We start from the raw sequence: 16,102 nt of genomic DNA on the forward strand, positions 1-16,102 counted from the left end.
TCGGTGAGCAAACCGGACGGGGCAGATCCGCTGTTAGGGCAGCGCGGTCTTTCCAGGGTTTTATCAGATTCACATGATAAATCTGTTCTGGTTTTCTCTTACCAGGCTGGTGCACTTTATAAATAGTTAACTTCACCAACTCGTTCTACGACCTCAAAGGGGCCCTGCCATTTCGCCAGAAATTTACTATCCACCGTAGGAATTAGGATCAACACCCTATCCCCGGGTGCAAACGTACGGACCTTGACGCCTCTATCATAACTTTGCCTCTGGGCTCCCTGGGCCTGTAACATATGTTCCCTAACAAGGGGCATGACAGCAGCAATACGGTCCTGCATTTGCGTTACATGGTCTATCACCGTTTTAAAGGGAGTGACTTGACCTTCCCAGGTTTCTTTTGCGACGTCCAACAGTCCACGGGGACGACGGGCGTATAATAGCTCGAAAGGCGAGAATCCTGTGGAAGACTGGGGAACTTCCCTAATGGCAAACAGCAAATAGGGTAACAAGTAATCCCAGTTCTTCCCATCTTTGTCTATCGCCTTCCGGAGCATCTGTTTTAAGGTTTTATTGAACCGCTCAACCAGGCCATCTGTTTGAGGGTGATAGACAGACGTACGCAACTGGTCTTTTTGCAAGAGTCTGCAGAGCTCCTTCATCACCCTTGACATAAAGGGAGTCCCCTGGTCAGTGAGTATCTGTTTTGGAATTCCCACCCGACTAAACACTTGTACCAACTCTTTGGCGATCGTTTTGGTAGCAGTGTTACGCAAAGGGATGGCTTCTGGGTAACGAGTGGCATAGTCCATGATGACGAGGATATGTTGGTGCCCACGTGCGGACCGGGGAAGGGGCCCAACCAGATCCATCCCAATTCTCTCAAAAGGGACTCCAATGATAGGGAGGGGTACCAAAGGGCTACAGAACCGAGGTTTAGGTGCCGAGATTTGGCACTCTGGACAGGACTCACAATAGTTACGCACATCATTGTGTATTCCAGGCCACACAAAACAATGCAATATCCTTTCTGTGGTTTTTTGTACCCCCAGATGTCCCCCCATTATATGTCCGTGGGCCAGGTCCAGTACCTTCCGCCGATAAGATTTGGGTACCACTAACTGTTGCACAGTGTCTTCCCCTTTTTTTCTACCTGGTAGAGTAAATCATTTTCAAGGACCATGTACGGGTACGCTAGCCTAGTGTCAGGTTCTACGGGTACGCTATCTATCACTTTTACATTTTTCCTAGCCTGAGTCAGGGTAGGATCTTTCATTTGTTCGCTGTGGAAGTCATGCAACTGAACTCCCAAATCTGGCAGGCAGGGTGCTGGATGGCCGTCTGCCTCCGCCCCTCGCTGAGTTTCCTCAGTTTCCTCAGTTTCTTCAGTTTCCTCCGTTTCCCCCGCCATAACGGAGAAGGGGTACTGAGGGTTGGGTTCAATAACCTCCCCAGCAACATCTTCCTGTGGGGTCTCGTCTAGGAACTCGGGACCTCCAGATGGCATGGGGGAAGGTTCACAGCTACCGTGAAGGAGCAACTGATTCTCCCATAACTGCCAGAAATGGGGGAAATCCCTACCCAGGATTATATCATGTAACAATGCGGGAACGAGTCCCACTTTGTGTTGCACAGACCCATAGGGAGTGGAAATCGGTATAACCGCTGTTAGGTACGAGCAGGTGTCACCATGCACACACGTTACAGAGAATTTGTCAGACGAACCAGACGGAAGTGCCACCAGACTAGCTTTCACCAGAGTCACCACACTACCAGAGTCTAGTAACGCCACAACACTTTTCCCATCAACAGATAATTCACACAGGTGTTTTGCTATATCATTTTGACCCGCATTCACATTCACCAGACGTGTAACCAAAGACATGCGTTTCTTAGAGTCTATAACATCGCACTGCATGGGTTCAGTGGTAACAGGACAGTTCGCAGAAACATGGCCCTTCTCACGGCAACGGAAACACCTAACAGGCCCCCTACTGAGACCACCGTCCCATACTCTCGGTCTCGGAGTGCGAGCAGTCCCGGGTTCCTCCCCCACAGTTTTTGGCGATTTTCCTTCACCCGTAGTCGCTGGAACAGTCTTACCGGTTCCACGAGGAGAAGGCACAGACCGGGTGCTAGCGGTTTCGTCGGGAAGTCCTTCTGCCACGGAATAACGCTCGACCAACTCCACAAGTTGATCCGCTGTCGTGGGATTTCCTTGGCTTACCCACCTTTTCAGCGCTGGAGGTAGTACTCTCAGATACTTGTCCAGGACAACCCGCTGGATTACTTCTGGGGTTGTCAGTACCTCGGGTTGCAGCCATTTCTTTGTCAAGTAGATCAGGTCGAACATCTGTGACCGCGGCGGTTTATCTGGCTGGTATGTCCACTGATGGACCCTCTGTGCACGGACAGCCGTCGTCACACCTAGCCGGGCCAGGATCTCAATTTTCAGCTTCTCAAAGTCCTGAGCGACTTCCGGGTCTAAGTCATGGTAAGCTTTTTGGGCCTCGCCGGAGAGAAACGGAGCAATCAAATCGGCCCATCGTGCCTTCGGCCACTTCTCCCTCAACGCCGTCCGCTCAAACGTTGTCAGGTACGCCTCGACGTCATCTTCTGCGGTCAACTTTTGCCAGTATCGACTCACATGGATCCTTCTGGACTCTGCTTCCGGGTCCACCTCAGGCATGCTCACCAGGCGCTGCGCCACCTGTTGGAGAAGGTGGTGGTCTGCAGCCGTCATGTCCACTAACTCCTTCAGCTATGTGGCCATCAAGCGATTAGCTTCATGCTGTGCGGCAGTGGCCTGCTGCTGTACGGCAGTGGACTGTACTAGGGCTTTCACCACGTCTTCCATACTGTCGCCTGTGCCACGCGTTGCCCGCATTCTCCACCACAATGTGACAAAACACTCCGGGATCGCCTTTGCTGGGGTCAAAGGTCACGTGGTTTGTGCATTGAACTCTGAGGCGACTGCAGGTTTCCAAGTTGACTGACCTCAGGTCAGGTTTATTAAAGTGAAAGCAAATACAGAAAACAAAACATAAAAATAAATCCTAGCCTGTCCGGCGCTAACTAAACAAATACGTTGCTATCTAACAACTGGGGGGGGCTTCTCCCTCCCAGCTAACATTACACAGATCATGAGCACAGCTCTCACGTTTGTCTCACACAGACAGGCATTCTGTGTGCCCCAGGCTGACGCTGAAAACCCCCAGCTGGTCATCCTTTATTCCTACACTTATTAACCCCTGAGTATCCTGAAAATACTGAGTGGCCTAATTCACATAGGACAAGTACCTGGGCGAGATATACCTGCCCCCGACTACCAGACCGACATGACTCTTACAGAGCTTAAACGCCGATTTACTTCTGCCCCGGTGTTGCGTCAACCGGATGTTTCTCTTCTGTTTCAGGTTGAGGTTGACGCTTCTGAGATTGGGGCAGGGGCCGTTTTGTCTCAGAAGGATCCTGCTGGTTCCTTGATGAAACCGTGTGCCTTCTTTTCCCGTAAGTTTTCGCCTGCTGAACGCAATTATGATGTCGGCAATCGGGAGTTGTTGGCTATGAAGTGGGCGTTTGAGGAGTGGCGACATTGGCTTGAGGGAGCTAAGCACCGTATTGTGGTCTTGACCGATCATAAAAATCTGATTTACCTCGAGTCTGCCAGATGGCTGAATCCTAGACAGGCTCGATGGTCTTTGTTTTTTTCCCGTTTTGATTTCGTGGTCTCGTATCTTCCAGGTTCTAAGAATATTAAGGCTGATGCCCTCTCTAGGAGTTTTTTGGCTGACTCTCCTGAGGTCCTTGAACCGGTCGGCATTCTGAAAGAAGGGGTGGTCCTTTCTGCCATTTCCCCTGATTTACGACGGGTTCTTCAGGAATTTCAGGCTGATAAACCTGACCGCTGTCCAGTGGGGAAACTGTTTGTTCCTGATAGATGGACTAGTAGAGTGATTTCTGAGATTCATTGTTCCGTGTTGGCTGGCCATCCTGGTATTTTTGGTACCAGAGATTTGATTGGTAGGTCCTTTTGGTGGCCTTCTTTGTCACGGGATGTGCGTTCTTTTGTGCAGTCCTGTGGGACTTGTGCGCGGGTCAAGCCTTGTTGTTCCCGTGCTAGTGGGTTGCTTTTGCCTTTGCCGGTCCCTGAGAGGCCCTGGACGCTTATTTCTATGGATTTTATTTCGGATCTTCCGGTTTCCCAGAAGATGTCTGTTATCTGGGTTGTTTGTGACCGGTTCTCTAAGATGGTTCATTTGGTGCCTTTGCCTAAATTGCCTTCCTCTTCTGATTTGGTTCCTTTGTTTTTTCAGCATGTGGTTCGTTTGCATGGTACTCCGGAGAATATTGTGTCCGACAGAGGTTCCCAGTTTGTTTCTAGGTTTTGGCGGGCCTTTTGTGCTAGGCTGGGCATTGATTTGTCTTTTTCTTCCGCATTTCATCCTCAGACAAATGGCCAGACCGAGCGAACTAATCAGACTTTGGAAACTTATTTGAGATGCTTTGTGTCTGCTGATCAGGATGATTGGGTGGCTTTCTTGCCATTGGCCGAGTTTGCCCTTAATAATAGGGCTAGTTCGGCTACCTTGGTTTCGCCCTTCTTTTGTAATTTTGATTTTCATCCTCGTTTTTTTTCGGGGCAGGTTGAGCCTTCTGACTGTCCTGGTGTGGATTCTGTGGTTGACAGGTTGCAGCAGATTTGGGCTCATGTGGTAGACAATTTGGTGTTATCTCAGGAGGAGGCTCATCGTTTTGCTAACCGTCGTCGGTGTGTTGGTTCCCGGCTTCGGGTTGGGGATCTGGTCTGGTTGTCTTCCTGTCATGTTCCTATAAAGGTTTCTTCCCCTAAGTTTAAGCCTCGGTTTATTGGTCCTTATAGGATTTCTGAGATTATTAATCCGGTGTCTTTTCGATTGGCCCTTCCGGCCTCTTTTGCTATCCATAATGTCTTCCATAGATCTTTATTGCGGAAATATGTGGTGCCCGTTGTTCCCTCCATTGATCCTCCGGCCCTGGTGTTGGTTGATGGGGAGTTGGAGTATGTGGTTGAGAAGATTTTGGATTCTCGCTTTTCGAGGCGGAGGCTTCAGTACCTTGTCAAATGGAAGGGTTATGGCCAGGAGGATAATTCTTGGGTTTTTGCCTCTGATGTCCATGCTGCTGATTTGGTCCGTGCCTTTCATCTGGCTCGTCCTGATCGGCCTGGGGGATCTGGTGAGGGTTCGGTGACCCCTCCTCAAGGGGGGGTACTGTTGTGAGTTCTGCTCTTGGGTTCCCTCCGGTGGTTGTTGGTGGTAATGCAGTTGTCCCTGGGTTGCAATCTTGGGCAGGTGTCTCTGCTGATTGCAGCTCTGACTGGGATATTTAAGGGTGCAGGTGTTGTGAATTCTGTTTGTGGGCTCCCTCTGGTGGCTACTGGTGGTTCTGGTTGACTTCTGTCTTTTATCTCCAGTGCACCTGTTCCCATCAGGAAATGGGAGTTTCCTGTATAGTCTGGCTTCTCAGTCATTTACTTGCCGGCTATCAATGTTACCAGAGCTCCTCTGTTACTTGCTACCTGCTCCAAGTCTGCTGATTCAGATAAGTTGGATCATCTGTACCTTTTGTGAAACTTTTGTCCAGCGTGCATTTATATGAATCTTGCTGCTGGAAGCTCTAGTGAACTGAAATGACCACTCCAGTGTCATGAGTTGATACCGGAGTTTAAAGTCATTTCAGGATGGTATTTTGTAGGGTTTTGAGTTGACCGCGAAGTCCACTTTTGTATTTTCTGCTATCTAGTTAGTGGGCCTCTCTTTGCTGAACCTGTATTCATCCTGCGTATGTGTTTTCCTCTTAACTAACCGTCATTATATGTTGGGGGCTACTATCACTTTGGGGTTTTCTCTGGAGGCAAGCCAGGTCTGTGTTTCCTCTCCTAGGGGTAGCTAGATCTCCGGCTGGTGCGAGACGTCTAGGGATAAAACGCAGGTACGTTCCCCGGCCACTGGTAGTTGTGCGTGAGGTTCAGCATCGCGGTCAGCTTAGATTCCATCTTCCTAGAGCTAGTCCTGTTTTTGCCTATGTCCCTGCCATTGGGAACCATGACAGCAGGATTCATTAGTCCTTGCCAGTTGTCCATTGTTCTTGGAGGTTTTGCATCTCTGTCTGGTTCCTCCTGCCCTGCTGCCAATTCAGCCAAGATAAGTGTCTGGTTTATTTTTCTTAAGCACATATGCTGTGTGCTTTACAATTCAGAGCTATTCATTGTTTTTTCTTGTCCAGCTTAGACTGTGTTTGGATTTCTTCAGTCATGTTGGATTCACAGGAGATGCAGATATACATTCCATGTCTTTAGTTAGATGTGGAATTTTTGTATTATCTGCTGTGGTATTTTTAGGGTTTTAATACTGACCGCTTAGTACTCTGTCCTATCCTTACTATTTAGCTAGAGGTGCCTCTTTTGCTAAATCCTGTTTTTCTGCCTGCGTGTGTTTTTACTCTTATACTCACAGTCAATATTTGTGGGGGGCTGTGTTATGACCCCAGTGGACAGGGTCTCAGAGGAACGTGTAAGTCTGCAAGATACAAAAATCCAGCTCATAGGGCTGTGGTAACTGGGTTGACCAAATAGCTACTCCTAACGCCAACACTAGAAGTAGCCGGGGATCATGCCTACGGTGATCGCTAGATGACTCGCGCCAGCCGGAGAATCTAACTACCCCTAGGAGAAGAAAACAAAGACCTCTCTTGCCTCCAGAGAAAGGGACCCCAAAGCAAGATACAAGCCCCCCACAAATAATAACGGTGAGGTAAGAGGAAATGACAAACACAGAAATGAACCAGGTTCAGCAAAGAGAGGCCAGCTTACTAATAGCAGAATAAAGCAAGATAACTTATCTGGTCAACAAAAACCCTATAAAAATCCACGCTGGAGATTCAAGAACCCCCGAACCGTCTAACGGTCCGGGGGGAGAACACCAACCCCCTAGAGCTTCCAGCAAAGGTCAGGATACAGATAGGAACAAGCTGGACAAAAATACCAAACAAAACAAAAGCAAAAAGCAAAGAAGCAGACTTAGCTTGAAAAACAGGAACCAGGATCAGAGGACAAGAGCACAACAGATTAGCTCTGATTTCAACGATGCCAGGCATTGAACTGAAGGTCCAGGGAGCTTATATAGCAACGCCCCTGAACTAACGGCCCAGGTGAGGATATAGGAAAAGACAGACGCTCAAATCACTAATGACCACTAGAGGGAGCAAAAAGCAAAATCACAACAGTACCCCCCCCTTAGTGAGGGGTCACCGAACCCTCACCACGAACACCAGGGCGATCAGGATGAGCGGCGTGAAAGGCACGAACTAAATCGGCCGCATGAACATCAGAGGCGACCACCCAGGAATTATCTTCCTGACCATAGCCCTTCCACTTGACCAGGTACTGAAGCCTCCGCCTGGAGAGACGAGAATCCAAGATCTTCTCCACCACGTACTCCAACTCGCCCTCAACCAACACCGGAGCAGGAGGCTCAGCAGAAGGAACCGCAGGCACAACGTGCCGCCGCAACCTATCCACCACAGAATCCACCCCAGGGCAGTCAGAAGGTTCCACATGACCCGAAGAAAAACGAGGGTGGAAACCAGAGTTGCAGAAAAACGGCGAAACCAAGGTGGCGGAACTAGCCCGATTATTAAGGGCAAACTCAGCTAACGGCAAGAAGGTCACCCAATCGTCCTGATCAGCAGAGACAAAACACCTCAAATAAGCCTCTAAAGTCTGATTAGTTTGCTCCGTCTGTCCATTAGTCTGAGGATGGAAAGCAGACGAAAACGACAAGTCAATGCCCATCCTACTACAAAAGGATCGCCAGAATCTGGAAACGAACTGGGATCCTCTGTCTGACACAATATTCTCAGGGATGCCGTGCAAACGAACCACGTTCTGGAAAAACACAGGAACCAGATCGGAAGAGGAAGGCAGTTTAGGCAAAGGAACCAAATGGACCATCTTGGAGAAGCGATCACATATCACCCAGATAACAGACATGCCCTGAGACACCGGAAGATCAGAAATGAAATCCATGGAGATATGTGTCCAAGGTCTCTTAGGGACAGGCAAGGGCAAGAGCAACCCGCTGGCACGAGAACAGCAAGGCTTAGCTCGAGCACAAGTCCCACAGGACTGTACAAATGACCGCACATCCCTAGACAAGGAAGGCCACCAAAAGGATCTGGCCACCAGATCTCTGGTGCCAAAAATTCCTGGGTGACCTGCCAACACCGAGGAATGAACCTCGGAAATGACTCTGCTGGTCCACTTATCAGGCACAAACAGTCTGTCAGGTGGACAAGAATCAGGCCTATCAGCCTGAAATCTCTGCAACACACGTCGCAGATCTGGAGAAATAGCTGACAAGATAATACCATCCTTAAGAATACCAACAGGTTCAGCGACTCCAGGAGCATCAGGCACAAAGCTCCTGGAAAGAGCATCGGCCTTCACATTCTTTGAACCTGGTAAATACGAGACAACAAAGTCAAAACGGGAGAAAAACAATGACCAGCGGGCCTGTCTAGGATTCAGGCGTTTAGCAGACTCGAGATACATCAGATTTTTGTGATCAGTCAAGACCACCACACGATGCTTAGCACCCTCGAGCCAATGACGCCACTCCTCAAATGCCCATTTCATGGCCAACAACTCCCGATTGCCCACATCATAATTTCGCTCCGCAGGCGAAAACTTCCTAGAGAAAAAGGCGCAAGGTCTCATAACAGAGCAACCAGGGCCTCTCTGCGACAAAACGGCCCCTGCTCCAATCTCTGAAGCATCCACCTCAACTTGAAAGGGAAGCGAGACATCAGGCTGGCACAAAACAGGCGCCGAAGTAAACCGACGTTTCAACTCCTGGAAAGCCTCCACGGCAGCAGGAGCCCAATTAACCACATCGGAGCCCTTCTTGGTCATATCCGTCAAAGGTTTCACAATGCTAGAAAAGTTAGCGATAAAACGACGGTAGAAGTTAGCGAAACCCAAGAACTTCTGAAGACTCTTAACTGACGAGGGCTGAGTCCAATCAAGAATAGCTCGGACCTTGACTGGGTCCATCTCCACAGCAGAAGGGGAAAAAATGAACCCCAAAAAGGGAACCTTCTGTACACCAAAAAGACACTTTGAGCCCTTGACAAACAAAGAATTTTCACGCAAAATTTTAAAGACCATCCTGACCTGCTCCACATGCGAGTCCCAATTATCAGAAAAAACCAGAATATCATCCAGATAAACGATCAGAAATTTATCCAGATAGTTCCGGAAAATGTCATGCATAAAGGACTGAAAAACTGAAGGGGCATTAGAGAGCCCAAAAGGCATCACCAAGTACTCAAAATGACCTTCGGGCGTATTGAATGCGGTTTTCCATTCATCCCCTTGCTTAATGCGCACAAGGTTGTACGCACCACGAAGGTCTACCTTGGTAAACCACTTGGCACCTTTAATCCGGGCAAACAAGTCAGACAACAGCGGCAAAGGATACTGAAATTTGACAGTGATCTTATTTAAAAGCCGATAGTCAATACAAGGCCTCAAAGATCCGTCCTTTTTAGCCACAAAAAAGAATCCCGCACCAAGAGGGGAAGAAGACGGACGGATGTGTCCTTTCTCCAGAGACTCCTTGATATATGAACGCATAGCGGTATGTTCAGGTATCGACAGATTAAACAGTCTTCCCTTAGGAAACTTACTGCCTGGAATCAAATCTATTGCACAGTCACATTCCCTATGAGTAGGCAATGCACTGGACCTGGACTCGCTAAAGACATCCTGATAATCAGACAAGTACTCCGGAACTTCCGAAGGCGTAGAAGAAGCAATAGACACAGGCAGGGAATCCTCATGAATACCACGACAGCCCCAACTAGACACTGACATAGCCTTCCAGTCAAGGACTGGATTATGGGTCTGTAACCATGGCAGCCCCAAAACAACCAAATCATGCATTTTATGTAGAACGAGAAAACGTATCACCTCGCGGTGTTCAGGAGTCATGCACATGGTAACCTGTGTCCAATACTGCGGCTTATTTTCTGCCAATGGCGTAGCATCAATACCCCTAAGAGGGATAGGATTTTCTAATGGTTCAAGAATAAAACCACAGCGCTTAGCAAATGAGAGATCCATAAGACTCAGGGCAGCACCTGAATCTACAAACGCCATGACAGGATAAGATGACAGTGAGCAAATCAAAGTTACAGACAGAATAAACTTAGGATGCAAATTACCAACGGTGACAGGACTAACAACCTTAGATATACGTTTAGAGCATGCTGAGATAACATGTGTAGAATCACCACAGTAGTAGCACAAGCCATTCCGGCGTCTATGAATTTTCCTCTCATTTCTAGTCAGGATTCTATCACATTGCATCAAATCAGGTGTCCGTTCAGACAACACCATGAGGGAATTTGCGGTTTTGCGCTCCCGCAACCGCCGGTCAATTTGATTAGCCAGGGACATGGTATCATTCAGACCTGTGGGAATGGGAAAACCCACCATAACATTCTTAATGGCCTCAGAAAGGCCATTTCTAAAATTAGCGGCCAGTGCACACTCGTTCCAATGTGTCAGCACGGACCATTTCCGAAATTTTTGGCAATACACCTCTGCCTCGTCCTGGCCCTGAGACATAGCCAGCAAGGCTTTCTCTGCCTGAATCTCAAGATTGGGTTCCTCATAAAGTAAACCGAGCGCCAGAAAAAACGCATCAATATCAGCCAATGCCGGATCTCCTGGCGCCAACGAAAAAGCCCAATCCTGAGGGTCACCCCGTAAGAATGAAATAACAATTTTTACTTGTTGAGCAGAGTCTCCAGACGAACAAGGTTTCAGGGACAAAAATAATTTACAATTATTCCTGAAATTCCTAAACTTAAATCGGTCTCCTGAAAACAGTTCAGGAATCGGAATCTTGGGTTCAGACCTAGGATTTCTGGTAACATAATCTTGTATACCCTGCACACGAGCAGCAAGCTGGTCCACACTTGTAATCAAGGTCTGGACATTCATGTCTGCAGCAAGCTTAAGCCACTCTGAGGTAAAGGGGAAAAGAAAAAAAAAAAAATGAGAGAGGGAAAAAAAAAACTCAAAATTTTCTTTCTTATAATCCCACTTCTGCAATGCATTAAACATTTAATACTGGCCTGGCATACTGTTATGACCCCAGTGGACAGGGTCTCAGAGGAACGTGTAAGTCTGCAAGATACAAAAATCCAGCTCATAGGGCTGTGGTAACTGGGTTGACCAAATAGCTACTCCTAACGCCAACACTAGAAGTAGCCGGGGATCATGCCTACGGTGATCGCTAGATGACTCGCGCCAGCCGGAGAATCTAACTACCCCTAGGAGAAGAAAACAAAGACCTCTCTTGCCTCCAGAGAAAGGGACCCCAAAGCAAGATACAAGCCCCCCACAAATAATAACGGTGAGGTAAGAGGAAATGACAAACACAGAAATGAACCAGGTTCAGCAAAGAGAGGCCAGCTTACTAATAGCAGAATAAAGCAAGATAACTTATCTGGTCAACAAAAACCCTATAAAAATCCACGCTGGAGATTCAAGAACCCCCGAACCGTCTAACGGTCCGGGGGGAGAACACCAGCCCCCTAGAGCTTCCAGCAAAGGTCAGGATACAGATAGGAACAAGCTGGACAAAAATACCAAACAAAACAAAAGCAAAAAGCAAAGAAGCAGACTTAGCTTGAAAAACAGGAACCAGGATCAGAGGACAAGAGCACAACAGATTAGCTCTGATTTCAACGATGCCAGGCATTGAACTGAAGGTCCAGGGAGCTTATATAGCAACGCCCCTGAACTAACGGCCCAGGTGAGGATATAGGAAAAGACAGACGCTCCAGAGTCAAATCACTAATGACCACTAGAGGGAGCAAAAAGCAAAATCACAACAGGGCTGCCTATCCTTTGGGGCTCTGCTCTGAGGCAAGATAGAATTCCCATTTCCATCTATAGGGGTATTTAGTCCTCCGGCTGTGTCGAGGTGTCTAGGATGTGTTAGGTACACCCCACGGCTACTTCTAGTTGCGGTGTTAAGTTCAGGGTTTGCGGTCAGTACAGATTCCACTTCTCCAGAGAAAGTCTCATGCTGCTCCAAGGTCACTGGATCACAACATAGGAGACCACTGCTAAGGACAGGCAACAAGCAGAAAAGACTTGTTTGGGCTAAAGAACACAAGGAATGGACATTAGACCAGTGGAAATCTGTGCTTTGGTCTGATGAGTCCAAATTTGAGATCTTTGGTTCCAACCACCCTGTCTTTGTGCGACGCAGAAAAGGTGAACGGATGGACTCTACATGTATGGTTCCCACCGTGAAGCATGTAGGAGTAGGTGTAATGATGTGGAAGTGCTTTGCTGGTGACACTGTTGGGGATTTATTCAAAATTGAAGGCATACTGAACCAGCATGGCTACCACAGCATCTTGCAGCGGCATGCTATTCCATCCGGTTTGCGTTTAGTTGGACCATCATTTATTTTTCAACATTACAATGACCCCAAACACACCTCCAGGCTGTGTAAGGGCTATTTGACCAAGAAGGAGAGTGATGGGGTGCTACGCCAGATGACCTGGCCTCCACAGTCACCAGACCTGAACCCAATCGAGATGGTTTGGGGTGAGCTGGACCGCAGAAAGAAGGCAAAAGGGCCAACAAGTGCTAAGCATCTCTGGGAACTCCTTCAAGATTGTTGGAAGACCATTTCCGGTGACTACCTCTTGAAGCTCATCAAGAGAATGCCAAGAGTGTGCAAAGCATTCATCAAAGCAAAAGGTGGCTACTTTGAAGAACCTAGAATATAAGACATATTTTCAGTTGTTTCACACTTTATTGTTAAGTATATAATTCCACATGTGTTAATTCATAGTTTTGATGCCTTCAGTGTGAATTTACAATTTTCATAGTCATGAAAATACAGGAAAATCTTTAAATGAGAAGCTGTGTCCAAACTTTTGGTCTATACTGTAGATATATCTATCCATATATCTATCTACATCTATCCATAGATATATCTATCTATACATATATATCTATCCATAGAGATATCTATAGATACATAGATGTATCTCTTCATATATCTATCTATCTATAGATCTAATAGTAAAAAAATGGAACAGCACAACACTTTAACTTATCTTCTGGGTGCAAAGCCTCCAGGAAGCCCGTCCACCGGCTATCCACAGGCTTGAGAAAGGCTCAGTTAGAGCCGAAACGTCGGACAGACATGTGGGTGTAATTAAACACTGCACAATTGATTGAGAAACTATGGAGTGCTGCCTGGTTTTTGTTTGAATCTATCTATAGATCTATCTATATGTAGATCTATCTATATATCTATCTCATTCCTTCTATCTATGTATACATAGATAGATAGATAGATATGGGATAGATAGAAGGAATGAGATAGATATATCAATTCATATATCTATCTATAGATCTATCTATGGATAGATGTAGATAGATATATGGATAGATAGATAGATATATCTATCCATATATCTATCTACATCTATCCATAGATTATTATTATTATATATTATTATAGCGCCATTTTTTCCATGGTGCTTTACATGTGAGGAGGGGTGTGCATAATAAAAACAAGTACAATAATTTTGAACAATACAAGTCACAACTGGAACAGGAGGAGAGAGGACCCTGCCCGCGTGGGCTCACAATCTACAAGGGATGGGTGAGAATACAGTAGGTGAGGATAGAGCTGGTCGTGCAGCGGTTTGGTCGATTGGTGGTTACTGCAGGTTGTAGGCTTGTCGGAAGAGGTGGGTCTTCAGGTTCTTTTTGAAGGTTTCGATGGTAGGCGAGAGTCTGATATGTTGTGGTAGAGAGTTCCAGAGTAGGGGGGATGCACGAGAGAAATCTTGTATGCGATTGTGTGAAGAGATAAGAGGGGAGTAGAGAAGGAGATCTTGTGAGGATCGGAGGTTGCGTGCAGGAAAGTACCGGGAGACGAGGTCACAGATGTATGGAGGAGACAGGGTGTGGATGGCTTTGTATGTCATGGTTAGGCTTTTGTACTGGAGTCTCTGGGTAATGGGGAGCCAGTGAAGGGATTGACAGAGGGGAGAGGCCGGGGAATAGCGGGGGGACAGGTGGATTAGTCGGGCAGCAGAGTTTAGAATAGATTGGAGGGGTGCGAGAGTGTTAGAGGGGAGGCCACAGAGCAGGAGGTTACAGTAGTCGAGGCGGGAGATGATGAGGGCATGGACTAGGGTTTTTGCAGATTCTTGGTTTAGGAATGTACGGATCCGTGAAATATTTTTGAGTTGGAGGCGGCAGGAAGTGGAAAGGGTTTGGATATGTGGTTTGAAGGAGAAATCAGTGTCAAGGATTACCCCAAGACAGTGGGCTTGTGGGACTGTGGAGAGTGGGCAGCCGTTTACTGTAATGGATAGGTTCGTTGGGGAGGTCGCGTGAGATGGGGGAAAGATGATGAATTCTGTTTTGTCCATGTTAAGTTTCAGAAATTTAGCGGAGAAGAAGGATGAAATAGCAGATAGACATTGAGGGATTCTGGCTAGAAGGGTGGTGATATCTGGTCCAGAGATGTAGATCTGTGTGTCATCAGCATAGAGGTGATACTGAAAGCCGTGAGATTCTATGAGCTGTCCCAGGCCAAAGGTGTAAATGGAGAAGAGCAGGGGCCCTAGAACTGAACCTTGCGGGACTCCGACAGATAGGGGGCGAGGTGAGGAGGTGGTGTGTGAGTGGGAGACGCTGAATGTCCAGTCTGTTAGGTATGATGAGATCCAGGATAGGGCCGTCTGTGATGCCAAGGGATGAGAGGGTCTGCAGCAACAGGGAATGGTCCACTGTGTCAAAGGCAGAGGACAGGTCCAGGAGGAGGAGGATAGAGTAGTGCCGCTTGCTCTTGGCGGTTAATAGGTCATTGGTGACCTTAGTTAGGGCAGTTTCAGTGGAATGGTGTGACCGGAAGCCAGATTGTAAGCGGTCAAAGAGGGAGCAAGAAGAGAGATGGGAGGACAGTTCAAGATGGACGTGTTGTTCCAGTAGTTTTGAGGCATAGGGGAGAAGTGATATAGGGCGATGGCTAGATACAGAGGATGGGTCAAGAGAGGGCTTTTTGGGGATAGGTGTGATTGAGGCATGTTAAAAGCTTGAGGGGAAAACACCAGTTGTTAGTGATAGGTTGAAGAGATGGGTTAGGGTTGGGATGAAGACTGTGGCGAGGTTTGGGATGAAGTGGGATGGGATTGGATCAAGTGCACAGGTGGTGAGATGCGATCTTGAGAGTAGAGTGGAGAGTCTGTCTTCTGTAATGGTGGAGAAGTTGGTTTTGGAGGTGGAGGGCTGGGTAGTTGGGAGGAAGGGTTCTGGGGGTTGTCGACTGAAACTGTCTCTGATGTTCTCAATCTTCTGCTTGAAAAATGAGGCAAAGTCTTCAGCAGAGATGAGTGGGGAGGGAGGAGGCGCTGGGGGGCGGAGGAGAGAATTGAAGGTGTTGAATAACTGTTTGGGGTTGTGGGACAGTGAGGAAATAAGAGATGAGAAGTAGGTTTGTTTTGCTGTGGCGAGTGTGGTCTTGAAGGTAGTGAGGGACTGTTTGAATGCGATGAACTGCTCATTGGAGTGGGATCTTTTCCATCTCCGCTCTGCAGCCCTGGAAGCTCACCTCAGTTCTTTGGTCAGGTGGGTGTGCCAAGGCTGTCTGTTGATTTTGTGAGCTTTGGTATGTGTGAGAGGGGCAACCGATTTCAAGGCTACAGCTATTGTGGTGTTGTATAGAGTGGCGGCGTCATCCGCATTGTGTAGGGAGCTTATGTCTGTGAGAGGGAGGAGGGATTCAGAAAGTGAGTGTAGATCAAGGTGTTTAAGATTTCTGCGAGGGTGTGCAAGTTTGTGGGGTGGGGATTGTAGACAGGGAGTGGAGAGGGAAGAGAATGTGAGCAGGTTGTGGTCAGAAAGAGGAAGAGGTGAGTTAGAGAGGTTAGATAGGGAGTAGAGGCGGGGGAAGATGAGGTCCCAGTGTGTGACCGTCTTTGTGGGTGGCTGCAGAAGACCATTGAGTGAGGC

General features: G+C 47.7%; 1 protein-coding gene across 2 annotated transcripts in view; it reads left to right on the forward strand.

Moving 5' to 3' along the window:
• Window positions 1-16,102, forward strand: part of LOC143766924 (uncharacterized) — a 98,334-nt gene that overhangs the window by 13,166 nt on the left and 69,066 nt on the right. The window contains exon 1 of one of the 2 annotated variants that reach the window (XM_077254927.1): window positions 3,448-3,507. The exons of the other annotated variant lie outside the window; for it this stretch is intronic. The gene's annotated coding sequence lies outside the window, so the exon portion shown is untranslated. Of the gene's footprint in view, window positions 1-3,447; window positions 3,508-16,102 lie in introns of those variants that run through there. 2 annotated transcript variants of the gene reach the window in all.

The sequence above is a fragment of the Ranitomeya variabilis genome, chromosome 4 (assembly GCF_051348905.1).
Source record: "Ranitomeya variabilis isolate aRanVar5 chromosome 4, aRanVar5.hap1, whole genome shotgun sequence".
Classification (NCBI taxonomy): domain Eukaryota; kingdom Metazoa; phylum Chordata; class Amphibia; order Anura; family Dendrobatidae; genus Ranitomeya; species Ranitomeya variabilis.